Consider the following 19,944-nt stretch of genomic DNA (forward strand, 5'->3'; position numbering starts at 1 on the left):
CTGTATGTGTTGTTCTTAACATCATCTGCAATACAGATCTTATCTACATATTCTGTCTCTGGTTTGTTTCCTGCGCGTGTCTGTAACAACCCTAAGCAATCATGCATCGCGTGCCCCTTTGGAGCCCATTGTATCCCGTGCACCTGGGCTCCTACCAGACCTGTTTACCTGGTTCGTGACACAATATCTGACTCAGTATATAGTTATAAGAGTTTTGCTGTACCACCATCAATTAGATTGTAAGCTTGTAAGAGCAGGGCCCTCTTCTACTTTTGTGTCGGTTTGTTATGTGATTTTTAATTTTACTGACTGATTCTAACAGCCCTGCAGAATCTGCTGCAACAACATACATTCACATTCATGTAATGATCTATTTTAGAGCATAACGTCATACTGAGCCAAAAATCTCACAACTGAGTGCTATATCCCAACCTTTGTTTCTGTGTCATACTGAGCCAGGCACTGATGGTGGTACAGCATAACTCCCACCACTATTCACTGAAGAAGATATTGATAATGGTACAGCATAACTCCCATCACTCTTGAACACTTACTAAGGCTTTCTCACTCTCTCACTACATTTCCTTTGTCACTGTTACTTTTCCTGCTGCAGCTCCTTTTCCTCCTTTACCTCCTCCTCTAGGCTCTTCTTATCCACTGCGGTGGATGCAGAAAGTGATGGGCGTGGCTTCAATGTTGTGTACCAGGATATGACATCAAATCCTGACACACAGCATCGGTTGCCGGTGTGCATCGCAAGGGAGCAGGATCGGAGGTCTGTATTAACAGACCTCCCGCTCCCTTGATTGATTTTAAGCCGGTTATAGGGAGATCCTTGACCTTCCCAACCGAGTATGCTCCTCTAGCTGCAGACATTATAGTCCATCTCTGAAGGGGTGCACACCCGATGCTGGCCTGGTGGCACCTCCCCCCAGATGAAGGGTGAATTGCCCCCTACGCCCCTGCCCTAGGTAGGCTACTGTGTACTGTTACTACAGAAACAAAAAGATTGTGAAAACTGGCATAATCTGCATTCACACTTAAGTAACTAACAGCTTCTTAACATGGCTAGTCAGCAATGGCTTGAATTGCTGATTAGTGTAAAGACAGGTCATTCTAATTTAAATGGTAAAATGATCTCACAACAGCTCCTTTCAATGTAACTGTAATCCAGAGATACATTTAAAGGTTTATTATGGGACAAAATCCACACACCCTTCTTTCTTTACACTGTGTCTGTAAAAGATATTCCTGAGTGGTTGAAATTTTACTCTGACTTCTTTATTCTCTGGAAGATTTAAGTGATAACAAAGCCATTAATAAAAGCAACACAGATACTGATACTTGTATCAATCTATGTTTTCTCTGGTTGACTTAAAGGGGAACTATCACCTTTATAGATTTTTTGCAAAAATAAGTAATTTTATTAGTCTAAGAATTTATTAAAACTACTTGTATTTTTTTTGGCGAGGGGTATATAGTTTATATATATTGTATATTCAAACGGGTATATTGTTTGAAACTATGGAATTCATTTCTGGAAGACGGTAAGATTTGTGGTTAAAAAAAAAAGCAAAACTATAATAATGAAACAATTTCCAGTCTTTCACTCCCTGTAATTCAGGTATAGATCAAATAAACAACACATGTAAACAGCACGTGCATGTATAGATCAACCGAATAAGAACCCTGTATTTGCAGGTATACAAAAATAATGTATGAAAACATAGCAGGTATATATCAACAGGAAATCACAGGTATAGATCAACTCAATAAGACATACAAACCGTGTATTTGCAGGTATACATAAATAATGTATGGAAACATAGCATAGAGGATATGGATCAACAGCCGACGCCACTGCAAGTCCTTAGACTGCAAAGAAAGAAAGATAGCAGGAACATTTGGAATGCCCAAATCAATACTTTGGTATATTCTAAGGTACAAAAAAATAACGGACTGGTGAGCTGCAGGACTACATCTCCCATAATGCTCTTTCAGCTAAGGGATTGGCTGAGGAGTGCCAATTTAAGGACTTGCTCATAAAAATACTATATTTTATCTTTATATTTAATGGAAACATTTTCTTTTAACTGGATGGCTCCCCTTATGCTTTTATGGCATGCTGCAGGATGTGTGTCTCCATTGGTGAAGTGTTGCTGATGCTGGTGGTCCTTCAGTGCAAAACCGAGTGTGGTTCTCTTCCTTTACCTTGAGATGGTGCTGCTGTAGGTGAAAGGTGAGTACAGAAGGCATCAGAGACCTCCCACAAAATGTTGTCCCTAAATGAAAAAATGCTCCCGAATGTCATCGGAGCCTAATGGTTGGGAAACCAAATTGGTTGCCTTGAAAATGAATGTGGCAAAAAGGAAACAAAATTTTTGCCAAAGTCATGTAGCTGTTCTCCTTATAATGCCTCAGTAGAATCATGTAAGGGTGACTGGGCAGATTTTATATATATATATATATATATATATATATATATATATATATATATATATACATATTCTTTAGGACTTTTTCCCCGAGTGATAGTTCCGCTTTGCCACCAGCTACCCCTTCAGTGCATCTTTCTAATGATGCGCAGTGCTGGGAGAAAGTAAGCTATGGAGGATGTAGCAACTTGTAGAGTAAATGGACCAATTGAAGAGATCTGTGATCTTCCTTTTAGCATTGAACCAGTGGCGGAACTACCGGGGTCGCGACTGCGACCGGGCCCTGGAGTTCTGCAAGTCAGGGGGGCCGACCGCTCGGCACCTCTTGGGCCCCCCTGACTGACAGAAATCCAGGACTCCTCTGCTCCCCGCTGCCGCCGCCTCCTCCCTGAGCGCTGCCCAGAGTACAGTGTTGGGAGCGTGAGGCGTTTGTCTCGGGTGCATATGACCTCATATGCCGGCGCTCAGCAGTGAAGCGCTGGCACCCGAGACAAACGCCTCACATTCCCAACACAGGAGTTGACGGTAAGTGACCTACAAAGGGGGGTAGGGAGGGAGTGGGTGGATCATGAGAAGGGGGGGTAGGGAGGGAGTGGGTAGATCATGAGAAGGGGGGTAGGGAGGGAGTGGGTAGATCGTGAGAAGGAGGGTAGGGAGGGAGAGGGTAGATCGTGAGAAGGGGGGTAGGGAGGGAGAAGGTAGATCGTGAGAAGGGGGGTAGGGAGGGAGAGGGTAGATCGTGAGAAGGGGGGTAGGGAGGGAGAGGGTAGATCGTGAGAAGGGGGGTAGGGAGGGAGAGGGTAGATCGTGAGAAGGAGGGGTAGGGAGGGAGAGGGTAGATCGTGAGAAGGGGGTAGGGAGGGAGAGGGTAGATCGTGAGAAGGGGGGGTAGGGAGGGAGAAGGTAGATCGTGAGAAGGGGGGTAGGGAGGGAGAGGGTAGATCGTGAGAAGGGGGGTAGGGAGGGAGAGGGTAGATCGTGAGAAGGGGGTAGGGAGGGAGAGGGTAGATCGTGAGAAGGGGGGGTAGGGAGGGAGAGGGTAGATCGTGAGAAGGGGTAGGGAGGGAGAAGGTAGATCGTGAGAAGGGGGGTAGGGAGGGAGAGGGTAGATCGTGAGAAGGGGGGTAGGGAGGGAGAGGGTAGATCGTGAGAAGGGGGTAGGGAGGGAGAGGGTAGATCGTGAGAAGGGGGGTAGGGAGGGAGAGGATAGATCGTGAGAAGGGGTAGGGAGGGAGAAGGTAGATCGTGAGAAGGGGGGGTAGGGAGGTAGAGGGGAGATAGTGAGAAAGGGATAGATGGGTTGGGGGGGCCTTAACAGATTCTCGCACCGGGGCCGTGAGGTTTCTAGTTACGCCCCTGCGTTGAACAGTAATGCAACAGGGAGCCTTATCATCCAATAGGTCACTTGGCTCCCTGTTACAGGCCAATAGATATTGTAACAAAAGCATTTAAAAATATTTAAAAAGAAAATGGCACATCTACATTATTTATAGATTTATTTTTAGTTAAAAAAAGGATTTGGGTCATTTCATTGGTTGCTATTGTGATTTTTTTTTTGCACTTTTGCATCAAAATTTCCTGTCCATTTCTTTGTTTAGGGTTAGTTTTACCCATATGTGCAGTTAGACAGACCTGGCCAAATCGACTACACCTACCTTTAGGAGCGGGAGAGAGAAATATCCTGGAGATCAGCTCTGGGAATGTCCCAAGTATATGCAAAGTACACACTCAGATTTGTTTATATAAATACAAGACTGCTACATTCTTCAGAATACATATAACAAATATTAAATCATTCCATAAAAATATAAACAAAAGAGGCATTTCTAAAATACAAGACAGAGCCAAATTGAGCTGCCTGTGTCGAGATTTTAATTATTTAGGTAATTATATACCTTGTTACCAGTTACTTGTTCATTATATATATATATATATATATATATATATATATATATATATACAGTTAGGTCCGAAAATATTTGGACACTGACACAATTTTTTTTATTTTTACCAAAATAAGTTCAAGTTACTGTTAAATAATCCAAATTGGAGGAAGGGTTTGTAAATTACAGCTCTTTAATATGTAGCCCCCTGTTTTTTCAAGTGGCCAAAAGTAATTGGACAATTGACTCAAAAGCTGTTTCATGGACAGGTATCCTTAGTTGTTTCTTCATCAATTAAGCAGTTAAAAGGTCAGGAGTTGATTCGACTTGTGACATTGGCACGTGGAAGCTTTTGCTATGAACCCACAATATGCAGTAAAATGAGCTCTCAATGCAAGTGAACAGTGGTGTCGCCAGCTTTCATATTTACGGGGGCACATGGGGGGACAGGGACCAAAGCAGGGGGGGGCAATTATAAAACACTACATATATACTCTATGTATATATATATATATATATATATATATATCTATATATACTTTAGACATGCATTTTAACTACATAATATGTACTTATCTCTTTGAAGTAAAGATTGTGATTGAAACTGGCAGTTATTTTTCATTCTTTAATATTAGACCCTCTTGCCAATATATATTAATATTAGACCCTGCTGCCGATATACATTATTAGACCCTGCTGCCAATATATATATTAATATTAGACCCTTCTGCCAGAGTCAGTGCAGTCTTCCCTCTTTCTGACCCTACCGTGACATTGAGAGGTCCTCTCCCCGCATAATCATCCCCACAGTCCCTTTGTCCCCTCATTCACTAAGGCATCTTTTACTTACTCCCTGTAATTCAGGTATAGATCAAATAAACAACACATGTAAACAGCATGTGCATGTATAGATCAACTGAATAAGAACCCTGTATTTGCAGGTATACAAAAATAATGTATGAAAACATAGCAGGTATATATCAACAGGAAATCACAGGTATAGATCAACTCAATAAGACATACAAACCGTGTATTTGCAGGTATACATAAATAATGTATGGAAACATAGCAAAGAAGATATGGATCAACAGCCGACACGACTGCAAGTGAAACAGGCCATCCTTAGACTGCAAACAAAGAAAGATAGCAGGAACATTTGGAATGCCCAAATCAATACTTTAGTATATTCTAAGGTACAAAAAAATAACGGACTGGTGAGCTGCAGGACTACATCTCCCATAATGCTCTTTCAGCTAAGGGACTGGCTGAGGAGTATGGGAGATGTAGTCCTGCAGCAGCTAGAGGGCCGCAGGTTGGACACCCCTGGCCTAGAGGTCCATGGAAGACAACAGTAGTGGATGATCGTAGGATCCTTTCCAAGGTTACAAAAAGACAAAAATGTTTCACAACATCCAGCCAAGTAAAGCAAACTCTCCAGGCAAATCATTATTTTAGTCTACCATATAGAGAAGACTTCACAAGAGAAAATACAGAGGGTGCAAACCATCCATAAACTTCAAGAGTAGAAAGGCTAGATTATACTTTGCTCAAAAGAGCATGCCCAGTTTTGGAACAGCATTCTTTGGACAGATGAAACTTAGATTAACCTGTACCAGAATGATGGGGGGGGGGGAAAGTATTTCCGAAGCATGATTTCGTCGATTTGCCCTGAATTAAATAAGGGGGCTGTGTATGAAAATAGTTGCAATTCCTAAACGTTTCCTATGATATTTTTGTACAACGCCTTGAAAGTCTGCACTTCAATCTTGGTTGTTTCATATAAAATCCATTGTGGTGTCGTACAGAGGCAAAATTATGAAAATGTGTTTAAATATTTACGTATATATATATATATATATATATATATATATATATAGCTTTTTAAAATCATTTTGTTACTTTGAGGCAAATACACAATGGTTGTCATCCACTCCTGTATACTGCTAAGTTTTGTCTAAGTGTGGATCTCTTGCCTTTTTTTTTACAGCAGGGTACTTTTTTTTATAAAGCATCAGATAACTTGGCATTGCTCAGTGAGTGTATGTGTTAGAGGGAATGCTGTTAGAATGTGTGCATGTTATTTTATGTCATTATACTGTGCATATATTAGTGTATGGTATTAGCATGAGTGTGTATATGGTAGTGTATATGTTAGCATGAATGTGTGTTAGCATTTAAGTTTAGCATGTGCGGTTGTTAATGTATAGTTTTAGCATTAGCATGTATAGCAGAATATCGAATTAGAGTGTGTGTGTTAATATTTTGTGTCAGCATAGGTGTGTGTGTGGGGAAGGTGTCAGAGTAATGTTTTAGGGTGTCAGGGGTGAGCATTGAGTTAATGGTGTGTGTGTGTGTATGTATGTGTGTATGTGTAAATGTATGGAGTTAGCATAAGTGTGTGTCAGAGTGACTTTGTATCTTAGCACGTGCAAGTATTTTTTATGGAGGGGGAACTGAAGAAATAATGCACTTACTAACTCTAGACTCCATGACAGTTGGCACACTTGCAGCCAAATGTATTTTCTAACTACAGTCTGTATCTTTAGCACTATTCCAGAAGTTAACTCCTTCATGAGACAAGTGACAAAAACTACAGTTTTCAGAGTAGCTGAAGATTTGCTTTTTTTCACATTTTTCACATTCAGACACTTGCTGCTCTTGTAATGTGAGCTGCTCAAGTTACATCACTTAACAATAAGTATCACAGAAACAGCTGTCTCTATTTGCTTGTGTTACCTCCATTGTTTCACCTGTTTTCTGTCTCTCATGAGCAAAAGGCTTCTTTTGAAATGTCTGTTCATATCATACATTTGGATTCTGCACTAAACCATTTAAAAATATACAGTATGCAGAAGATTATTCTGGGTATTAAACACTGTAAAGTAAAAAAGTAAAAAATCTAGATCCAGAGTTTTTTCTTCCAAACTACCTTTCTGGTTAGTCTTGTTGTTGCTTTATTTTGTATTAGTGCAGTAGGTCTGGTTTTGTTCTTTTTCAGTAAATTATACTATTTGTGTTAAACAAATGATAGTTATAGATCCTAAGCTCCTGTTGCAAGTGAGAACAAAGAAATGTGTTGCCTTCTGTTCCCAATAACCCCTTTGCCCAAGCAAAATACATTAGGAGACAACCCAAATTCAAAAGTCAAAGATTAAATGTTGATAATCATCACAGCACAGGGACCCGAAAAGGCATTTTATGCAGGGTCTGTCCTAGACCAAATGGCGCTCCAGACAAGAAGCCCCCTTTTTTGCCCCCCCCAACAAACACACCGTGTTTGTTTCTATAATTTTATAATGCTACATATTTATAACCACATTGTGTTGGCTTCCAGTACACTCCCGTAAAACACCAGACTGACTTCTACACATTGAGGCCTGGCACTAAAATGGCCTTGACCTAATAACGTAGCTTTTTATGCCTGTGTATATATATATATGTGCATGTTTGTTTGTGTCACAGTGTGTATGCGTTAGTGTATGAGCATGGATGCGTTAGTGTATGAGCATGGATGTGTGTGTGTATGAGCATGGATGTGTGTGTGTATGAGCATGGATGTGTGTATATGTGTGAGTATGGATATGTGGGAGCACAAATGTGTATATGTGTATGTGAACATGGATGTGTAAATGTTCGTCTGTGAGCATGTATGTGTTTGTGTAAGGGTGTATGAGCATGTAGGTGTAAGTGTGTGACCATGTTGGCGTATATATATATATATGGTTTGATAATGATAATGAAAAGGTGGAGATATGGGGACAAAGACAATTGATAAAGAAAAAGAAGAGAGAGATAGTAAAGGATTAGGAGAAAGGAGAGCGATAATTAGAAGTAGGACATGGGAGAGATAATGAAAAGTGTAAAAGATAGGGAGAAAAGGATAGGCAAAAGTGAAATAAGAAGAGAGGTAAAGAGAAATGGAAGAGATGAGATAAATAAAAAGTGGAAAGGTGGTGGGGAAAAGGGTGAGGACAAAAAATGGTAGATAGAAAGAGGAGGAGTGATAAAGAGAAGAGGAGAAGAGAGAAAGAGGATAAGAATTAAAGAAAAAGGTGGAACGATGAAGAGGACAAAGAGACATAAAGAAGAAAGGGAAGAGATAAACAGGGAAGCGATATAAAGGATAGATAAAGAGAACAAGGAGGAGAGATAATGAGAGGGTGGATCAAAAAGAAGGGGGAGAGATAAAGAGAAATGAAAGTTATAGAAAATGGAGAGATGAAGGGAAAGAACAGAAGGGTTAAAGAGCAGAGTCAGAGCTGAGATAAAGAGAAATTGAAGAGATAAATATAAACCAGAGGATCAAGAGGATACCTGAGACCCTGTGAGACCATTGTGGGTGCAATGTGAGTGTGGGGACAAATCTTCTGGGTGCAATCTGGGAGCAGGAGAAGTCCTTATGTACATAGATTTAAAACTAGATGTCTAAAACAGATATGTGTGTGCTTGTGTGGGTATATGCAGCGACCATTCTTAAAGCAAGCAGTCTCCACTGCTATCCAATCAGCTGTGGGCTTTTGGAGACCTAGCAACGCCCCTGGCAAACAGTTGTTGTAAATGGAAAATTCCGAAACTGGATCAATCCCTTACGAAAAAATTACTGCAGTTTTTCTGAAGTAATACTGCAGTTTTTTGGACATGAAAAAACTGCAATACTGCACATTTACTGCAGTTTTACTGCATTTGTACTTCACTGTACTGCAGTTATTTATGTACGGAAGTACAAATGCAATAAAGCTGCAGTACATTGAAGTACAATGCAGTATAATTGCAGTAAAAAAAAAAGTGCAGTAAATGTGCAGTAATAATGCAGTACAGTGAAGTACAAATGCAGTAAAACTGCAGTAAATGTGCAGTAATACTGCAGTAAAAGTGCAGTATTGCAGTTTTTCATGTCCAAAAAACTGCAGTATTACTTCAGAAAAACTGCAGTAATTTTTTGTAAGGGATGTATTGAGTGGGGTACCTCAGGGGTCTGTCCTGGGTCCACTACTTTTTAATTTGTTTCTTATATATATGTAGCATTTATGATACAAAATTAGGTTGGGTAATACAGTCTAACCTTGATGTTGAGTGGGGGACTGGGCAGGCAAGTGGCAAATTAAGATCTATACAGACAAATGTAAAGTTATGCAAAAAGGAAAAATAATAATAATGTAGCACAAAGTTTTGTGTGTAAAACTACTAAGGAGAAGGATTTAGAATAATTGTAGAAACAATTGATTCACAAGAGGAGGATATCATCTTTCCTCTTTACAAGTCAATGGTAAGACATCACCTTGAATATGTAGTACACATTAAAGAGCTAGAAAAGGTGCAAAGGAGGGCTACAAAGTTTAAAAAGAGAGACTAAAAAAGTTGCATCTACATACACTTGACAAACGGCATCTTAAAGAGAATATTATAACATTGTATAAATATTTGCAGGGCCAATATAAAGAACAAGAGGTCATTATCTGAGACTAGAAGAGTGATGATTTTATACATAACTACGAAGGAAGGAATTCTTTATAGTAAGGGCAATAAAGGTATGTAATTCACTGCCAAAAGAGGTGATTCTATCAAATACAATGGATTTAAAAAGGGTCTAGACATTTTTTTAAAATCCCCTAAGTGGCAAAATAGCTCAATTGGGGGGGTTTGGTCCTTCTTGTGGAGGAAGTATAGGGTAGACTTTAGGTCTTTTTTCAACCTAAATTACTATGTTACTGTAGTTGTAGCAATTGGGTCGTTTCATTGGTTGCTATTGTGATACATTTTTGCATGAAAATCTCCTGTCCATAGTTTAAAGCTAGTTTGACCTGTATGTGTGTAAATATCCTGAGGATCAGCTCTAGGAATGTCCAAGGTATATGCAAAGTACACACTTAGATTAGTTTTTTTGAAGACTGCTACATTCCACGACTGCTACATTCTTCAGAATACAAATAACAAATACCAAACCATTTTATAGAAAGTATAAACAAAAGTGGCATTTCTGAAACACAGAACAGAGCCAAATTGAGCTGCCTATGTTGAGCTTTAAATTATTTGTGCAAGTATTATATATGTGGTTACCAATTGCGAGATTAAAGGGACAATCTACTGTTGTGTTAGTGTGAGTGTGTGAGTGAGTGTATGATGTTAGAATCAGTGTGTGTGTGTTACTAAATGTAATTAGCTTGTGCACATATTAGCATATGGTGTTAAACTTGTGTGTGGTTATGCTGTTAGTATGTGTGTGTTAGTGTATGGGGATAGCATGAGTGTGTGTGTATGTAGTATATGTGTTAGGATGTGTGTATTTGAGATTAGCATGTGTGGGTGTTATTGTATAGTTTTGGCAAGAGTGTGTATAGCAGCATATGGCTTTGAGTGAGTGTATTGATATCTTGTATCAGCATAGGTGTCAGCATACGGCTTTAAAGTGTCAGGGTGAGCATTGAGTTAGTGGTGGCAGGGTTATAGAAGTGTGTGTATGAATTAGTAAATGTATGGTGTTAGACAAAAACGACAGTTTTCAGAGTAGCTGAAGAACTGCTTACAACTGATTGTTTTTCACATTCAGACACTTGCTGCCTTTGTAACGTGAGCTGGTCAAAGTAGATCAGTTGCCAATAAGTATCACAGTAACAGCTGTCTCTATTTGCTTGTGTTACCACCACTGTTTCACCTGTTTTCTGTCTCTCATGAGCAAAGGCCATCTTTAAAAGTTTCTCTTCATATCACGCCTTATATGCCAGCTCTTCTTGTTGTAATAATAGCTATTATGAGTCTATGCTAAACCCTTTAAAAGTATATATATTATTCTCTGTATCAAACATTGTATTATTTTATCCCAATTTTTAAGTCAAGTAAAAACGCATTCGTACGAAAACGAATGAGCAAGTCTATTCTTTAGTATCCAAACATGTTATTGAAATAATATAATTATTTATTTAGGTAATATATTCATTTTATTTTTTTAGGGCGTTTTTGCTTTTGTTTGATATCTGGGAAGTGGAAAAAAGCAGCATACACTTTAATGCAAAGATATATCTTGTTTTAATAATTTAAGATACTTGTGAAAAGCTATGACAGTTGTTTGTTTTCTTTTATAACAAAATTAATCTAGCCTCAAATAAGTACTTAAACGGGGATTGGCTGTCACATGAGGACCATATAGAGGCAGGGTTTGATCCAGTCGATGACCCTTCACTACATGATTATTCTCACTTATGGTTTTGAACTTCTGTTGGTTTTGCAGCTCACTCTGTGTTTCTTTTTCTTTCTTATGTCACAAAGACATTGTTTTACTGAAGCATTCCTCAAAAATACAGTTAATGGATTAGAAAAGGTTTGTATTTGATTAACTTCATGATCCTTTCATTGTGCTTGTAATATTTAGAGCGGTTCTGACAACTGATCTTGCTCTCCTGTGAGTCAGGCAGTGACAGTGCAGTCAGCTGCAAATTTATCCAGACAGTAGATACGTTTCACTCTGTCAATACAGATAACAAGCGTGACAACACAGTAAACATGTGTGAAAGCTGTCACGATTCACAAAAGAAATGTTAAAAGGAAAGAATTAAAGGTCAGATGATGTTGTCACTGATGGTCCCATGACAAATGCTTTTTTCATGTTCTGATAATGGGAAATCTAGATTGTATGTGTTCTTTTTTTGGGATGTGGTAGTAAAATAGTTTTATATCTCATGTCACAGAGAACCTTATTAAAAGTAAATAATGGTATTGGCCTAATCAGCAAATGCAGTTTATTATCTTAATGGCGTGCTGAAGGCCATTTCGTCCTGTTGATACCACCATGTCGTACTAGCAATAATTCACACTCTTCATTCTGGCTCGTCTTTATCCCCTATTGACTGGGGAAAGAGAAGAGCTTGAGATGTATCAAGAAAACAGAAGAGGTGTTATGATGGAGTGCTACATAGTTATTGGGGACCAGGGTTACATCTCCAGGTCTCCTGGTCTCTTTATCCTGGCAAGGGGGAGCAGTGCTTGGTCATGCCCACCCCCTCACACTTTCTCTCCTACCCAAGACTGCCCAATGCTAGACTGACTCCATGCACAGCTTGCTACCCCCCCATACAGGTCTAGCATTGCCCACCTGACTAGCTTGCCCAACCGGTTGCAAAGAAGATGAAGAGCTCTGGGTAGCCTGCCCATGGAAATTCCCAGATATTCTTACTTATAGTATAGTAATTACTAAGGTTTATACGCTGCGGACGTGTTTACCAGTCTTTTAACTTTGGAAAAAAAGTTTAAAAAAACAGGGCCATAAAATTGTTAATCATCCTGAAAATAGAGATTCCTACCATTTCTTGGGTTCAAAGGTAATGTATTGTAAACAGTGATTAGAAATATCAGTTAGAATCTTTACCCCACTGTCTCAGCCAAGAAATCTATACATGATAAGAGATACAGTCTATAGTACACCGTGTTTTATAATATAATGGAAATAGCTATCAACACCCTACTATTACTATTATATATATATTATATACTATTATAAAAAAAGGCCAACATGGTATTCTTCTGTTGTTCAGAGAGCTATGTAAGTGTTCGGCTTGGCCAAGGCAAGTCTCAACTCTCGCTGCCTCCATCCTTCGCTGTATAGGGGGGTATTTATGAGGAATTCTGCCTTAGACTTGATACTGGGCGGCACCCCTAGCATCTACCTTATGCAGGGTATTTTCTTTGTGTACCAAGTCCTCTATGTTGGTTGCCAATCATTTTACCGCAGAAGGTGGCAGACAAAGAGACACTACAGAGGCTGTACAGCCAGGCAGATCTAAATCTCTGGTCTCTTTTACAGACCCATTGAACAGCGATCTGTTTTCAGTAATGTGGCACATGAGCTTCCACCTCTAGACCTGTATTCCTAGGACTAGAACTGGATGGCCTAGGTATGAATTCATTGCTACCACTTACGCCTAACATTATTCACCCATTTCACCATTGCAACACCTTCCTATGCTTTGCAACATAGATATCTAAAATTTCTCTATTAGAGGGTCTCCTAGAATATCAAACTGATCAAACTGTAGGGGGCGTATATAGGATGTCACATCTCAACACTTTGTGTTGTAAGGCCACTGAAGCAATGTGAAGGATTAATATGAGACCCATTTACTAGAAGAGGCATGCTGAATGAGAACCTGTTATGGAATAGTGCAGAATGTGTTGTCCTACAGCTTGTCAGCTATAGCTTAAATATATACCTCGACTAGATCTCTGGTCAGACCACACCTATTCAGAAGGATATTGACATTTTGGAGAGAGTTCAGAAGAAGACTTTGCAGGATACAAAAACATTAGGAAAGACTAAGGGAACTCAATGAGAATGAAGGATAAACATTTATATATATATTAAAAAAGGGATTTAACAGAAGTTAAGTTTATTTCAAAGGAGAAGTAATGTTAGTACAAGAGGGTCAGAGGTTTCTATTTAATGTAACAAAGGATAACTTGACTAGGGGAATAGCCTCCCGTCAGAAGTGGTAGAGATTAATACAGTAAGGGAATTTTGGCATAGGCATAAAGCTATCCTATATCTAAGACAAGATCAAGGATAATAAAGATTACATTTATTTATATAGCACAAGCAGATTCTGTGGCGCTTTACAATCAAAAACAGCAGGATAAATTTAAAATCACAAACTAAATCATAAACTGGTAGAAAAGGAGAAGAGGGCCCTTCTCTTGTGAGCTTACAAATGTTTTTTTATCTGCCATCAGATTTTATGTTTTCCTGTTTCAATGTCAGTCCAATGGAAAACATTGTTCAATTACCGGTGTTTTCAATAACAGAATGAATACTGTGTTTGGCAGACTATGTATAGAGTCATGTATTCATAAGATAATCAAAGTGTGTGTTACATAAAAGTCACTTCTGCCCTGTGCAGTGTAGGATGAAACCGATGAAGAGAATTAGTCCAGTGGGGTAAAATATTTTACAAAAATAACATTTAATTATTGAAACACCTATATAGATGCAGGTCTACAAATAATATTCTATTGTGAATGCTGTTTTTACTAATTCAGTTTTCAAAATACATTTTTTGCACCAAAGCATTACCTACATAATAAGCTCAGTGAGAGTATTGATCCTCGACTCCCCCTAGTGGTAATTTTCTGTTACTTTTTAAATGAAAGTGTTAATTGTTTGGTTTCACCATTGTATTTCCATCAGTGTAATGAAATAACTTATCTTCATACAATATTTTACCAAACTATACATTTAAATAACATAGTGCATGTGCACACTAAATGTAAATATTTTAAAATTTCCCACTTCAAATCCATTTTAGCACACTGTACGCACTGTAAACAGAATGCCCTGTTTTAGAAGGCTGGGAGGAAATATAGATTAAGCATTAACTTTTTCCACTGATAATATTGTTTGGATGAGAACCAAATGACCTTGATTGATGCAACTGTTATTCATATAGAAGTGTTCATTGCGCAATGACTGAGAACACTCAAAAGTCACATACTGTAACTAAATTCTGGATAAAGATAGGGTTGAGTGTTACTTTAATTGACAACTATAAAACTTGAAAACTAATTGAAAACTACATTGAACACAAATCACTGGGTTGTAGTATGTTGCATATCATACTGTGCTGCCTGGGTCCAAGCATGAAATGCTACCGGCATAAACATACTCACACACTCACTCTCCCCCGTTTCATTTACTCAATATCTTCCTTCTCCGCTGACTGCTTCTGTGTCCCTGTCTTTCCCACAGCTCTGCTTCTTCTCTTGGCTCTCCTTTTTCTTCTGCCCTCTTTCTTTGCCTCGCACACTCACATACACACCCAGACATACAACACGCGACTCACAACACACACAGTCACATATGAACAAATGCAGACACACACAAACTAACATACCCAATGACACATGTTAGCACACTAACATACCCAGACACACACACTTTCACTAAAATACCCATATACACACTTTTACTAACATACCCAGACACATTCTCAGACACACACACTAACGCATATCCACACACTAACCCCTTACAAAAAAATTACTGCAGTTTTTCTGAAGTAATACTGCTATTTTTTGGACATGAAAAAACTGCAATACTGCACTTTTACTGCACATTTACTGCACATTTACTGCACATTTACTGCATTTGTACTTCACTGTACTGCAGTTTTACTGCAGTTATTTTTGTACGGAAGTACAAATGCAATAAAGCTGCAGTACATTGAAGTACAACTGTAGGTTTGCAATATAAAAAAAAAGTGCGGTAAATGTGCAGTAAAACTGCAGTACAGTGAAGTACAAATGCAGTAAAAGTGCAGTATTGCAGTTTTTTCATGTCCAAAAAATAGCAGTATTACTTCAGAAAAACCGCAGTAATTTTTCGTAAGGGACATAACAAGGCACTCACACTAACATACCCAAGCACTCACACTAACATACCTAGACAAAGACACGTTCACCCACTGACATGCCAAGACAACCACACTAAAATAACCAGACACACACTTTCACTATATTACCCACACACTAGCATACCCGAGGACACATGTTCATATACACCTTTCCATACATACTCAGACACCGACACTAAAAACATGTTCACACACTTCCTAGATACGCAGAGTAACATACCTAAAGACACAGTTTCACTAAAATACCCCCAACACATACTAACATACACAAGCTAACAGACCCATATGTACTCACAAACATGTACAGACACACAAACACACCCAGACACACAAACATTGCCACCCCCATCATAGCGCTGCCTGGGTCCCATGGACTCTATTGCCTCTGCCTCCATCCCTGCCCTGTGCAATTGAGGGGTACTAATTAAATTTTAAAATAATAACAATAATTATAATAATCTAGTGTAATTAAAATAAACTGCTTTCCTTACTACCCTACCTCATGGTAGGAACTTTGGGTGCTAGGAGGATGTACAGTGCAAATCACTGTCCACCTCTTTGGCCCATTTCGAATCCTGTCCAGCATTGCAGATGACTCCCAGAAAAGGCCTTCCTAAAGGCACCCTCCCACACAACCAGCAATTTTACAATCCAGTGCTATGGGGTGCAGGTAGGATTAATTTTCTTTTTCATTTCACTGGCTGAACATGTGCAGTGCATATTTTACAGTGAAAAATGGTTTGCGCAGTGGCCACACCTTAGATTAGCTGGGAACTTGAAGGCTCCGGCTACCCCAGCCTACTCTTTTGGGACATGGCCAGGACTGCCCACTGGCATTAGTGGGCAGTTCTGCTGACATCGGTGTGGGGTTTTACTGATGTTGGGATTGCCCACTGACGTCAGCGGGAATGCATGTGAACATGCAATGTTTTACTTGTGCTGATGTGGAATATGTGGGCACTAGAAAGGAGGGTCTCTTTTGTAGAAATGCTACAGGGCCCCAATATCTTTAATCTAGTCTTGCACAGGATGGAGTTTGGAGCAGGAGTCCAGTTTGAGTAACCAAACAGAAGGAAGGCTGCCGTGGCACTGGAGGCTCAAGACTAGAATTTTTAGAGAGCTGGAGGATAAGCAGCAAAAAGAATAGCTCCAGAGGAGGTCAGGATCAAGCTTAGACGACAGCCTGGGTGCTAAACAAACGAAAGATTAGGTCTAAAACAAACCAAAAGTCCATAAGTTACAAAGCCAAACCGAGGGCAAAATGGGTCAGGAACGGCGAGGACAGGGACAATACAAAAAAATCCAAGTTGAGGTAGCAGACCACCATAAACAACAAGTGCCCTTAAGAAAGATGCTCAAGGTAAAATATGGTCAGGAGTACACTGCACATGACTGCTTAGGCCCATAGCCACCAAAACCATAACCTGGCACTGCCCTTAACCTCCCTAAAAATACACAACACAACATATGTGGGTAAGGGTGTTGGCCACAGCTTTATTTAAAACATCAAGAACCAGCACATCATAACCATAAACATCCTGCCAGCTGTCGGGTTTACTGACAGGCAGATACCCCAAGATATTACCAAGAGCTCTCATTCTGGGTACCGTCAGTCTCCACAGAACTCGTCTCCCCAAGCGTTCTCCGGATATCGGATATTCCAGCGAAAAGGGGCTGGCCATGCGTCCCTTCTGTGACTTAAAGAAAAACAGAAACAAAATCAACACCAGCAAAAGAAGATACATGACATGAACAAAGTATACAGGAGGGTGAGAGGGAAGCTTGTCAAGAGTGTCAGAACGACTGAAGCCCAGACACAAGGTAAGACCCCTTTATTCCTCCCCTACACCTCTGCAACAATGTTCCTCAAACTTCTTGAAGCAGGATAAAATGAGCTTTTGACCCCAGGCAAGGGCCAGCAGTCACGTACCCCCACTTGGGCATGCGCACAAGACATGCACTAGAAAGGTGATTGGAGCGCTGCATCCTTGTGGAGCCTGTTTACACAGTGGACGGTCACCACCATGGTAAATACTGACAGTAAAAGGTGGGCTTGTAATGTTGGAGTTAGTTGGAGATAGTTTAAAAACAACAATAAACCGAGAGCAGTGGATTATGGGCAGAATACCACACCTTGAATAAACTCCAGACCTTTTACCTGCTTAATTGATGAAGACATAACAAAGGAATTTGATATAGCGTCACACGCACATAAAAAAACAAAACTGTTCCAGTGCTCTCCCTTCTATGCCAGCAGCACCTTAATGATGTGGTTTCCCATCCACATACAAATGTGAGTACCACAAAAAATAGTGCAAAACAAATATTAAGTGCGCTTAGCATACATCCACTGATAATAAAAAATATTTATACACAACCTGTATGTGTGGTCTAAAAACGGGTAGTTTCTTGATATGATATATCTTAGTATAAAAGAGAAAAGAAACAGAGAGCACACAGTAGTGTAACAAAGAATAGCCTACAGCTGTCTATCAAAACAGCCTTTGAGTCAATTGTCCAATTACTTTGGTCCTTTGAAAAAGAGGGGCTACATATTAAAGAGCTGTAATTCCTAAACCTTTCCTCTGTATCTATTTTTGTAGCCCATGGAACCAGCGTAGCTAAGTGGAAGGGGCCTTGACTGGGTGAGTAGGTGGGTGTAGGATAATGGGATTAAGGGACATTGGTTTGGGGACTTTGGGAGGTCGTGTATAAACAGGTCCCTTCATTTTGTGACTGTCACTTTTAATTAGTTTTTCTTACCTGAATTTCCCTCCCTGTTATTAGTAGGATGATTGAGGGTCTTCTCATCAGTGTCACAGTGGCAGGGCTGGTCAGTGTAAGGTGGGGGTGGAATAATGGTTGGTTAATAGGAAATAGTGTGTTTCTGGTTTGGTCGGTGTTGGTGGTTTCGAGCTGGTCGGTGGCTCAGAACCTGGTGTGGAAAATGTGCGTCTCGGTATGCTCTATCCTGATTGTTTTTTTGTTGGGGTTAATGGTGTTGTTGTATGTATGGGAATGGGGGTGTCATTGTCAAGGGGATGATTGGAAAACAATGGGGAATGTATGCACTGTATTACTTGTGGTGTTAATTCTGACAATGACTTTATTGTGTTAATAATTGTGTTTCTTTCCCATACATTCCCATTAAAATCTGTGACCAACTTTTATCCAAAACAGTTGGTGTCCGTGTGTTATTTGGTAGGTTAAGGTATTGGATATCCGGCGCCCACGAAATCGACGATTCCTCACTCATGTAGTTTTTCACTTTTTTTTCTTATTCTCTGTGTGTAAAAGAGACAATGTGGAATAGCCCGGAAGCACCAGGGTTAAAGCACTGGAATAACTCAGGAACAGCTACATTAAAAATATCAAAAACAATCATTTTTAGAAGTCATGAGTTTTAATCTTGTTTTCCATGAAGAGATTCCTTTCCCCCAGGGCCCAGATCATTTGTTTGCAGGAGACGCATTCAGTTGAATATTTATACTTAGAAAGTACTTTACACAATTACAACATACAACAAGAAAGAGAAACTGAGGTCTGACTTCTGCCAAAGTGCATTTATTATTTGTTTTTAGATTTACTTACGCAATCCATTGCAGTTTGTCTAAGTTTTTTCTAATGGTTTGATAGTATGTGATAGTTTGTGCAACAATAAAACTGTGTCTTATGGAAGGCTGATGCAGCCCTTCTCGCTTAGGAAACATGTAAGAATCGACCATTCTTAATACACCGATCAGCCATAACAATATGACCGCTAACCAGTGGCGTCTCCAGCTTTCATATTTAGGGGGGGCACATGGGGGGCCAGGGACCAAAGTAGGGGGGCCAATTATAAAACGGTACATATACACTATATATATATATATATATATATATATATATATATACACACACACGTTAGACGTGCATTTTTAACTACATAATATGCACTTATCTCTTTGAAGTTAGCCCCTGCTGACAATATATATAAATATTAGACCCTGCTGCCGATATATAGAAATATTACACCCTGCTTCTGATATATATTAATATTAGCCCCTGCTGCGGATATATGTTGATATTAGCCCCTGCTGCGGATATATACTTATATTATACCCTGCTGCTGATATACATAAAAATTATACCCTGCTGCTGATATATATAAATATTTGACCCTGCTACCAGTATATATTAATATTAGCCCCTACTGCCAATATATATTATTAGTCCCTGCAGCCAATATATAAA

The sequence above is a fragment of the Spea bombifrons genome, chromosome 5 (assembly GCF_027358695.1).
Source record: "Spea bombifrons isolate aSpeBom1 chromosome 5, aSpeBom1.2.pri, whole genome shotgun sequence".
Lineage (NCBI taxonomy): Eukaryota > Metazoa > Chordata > Amphibia > Anura > Pelobatidae > Spea > Spea bombifrons.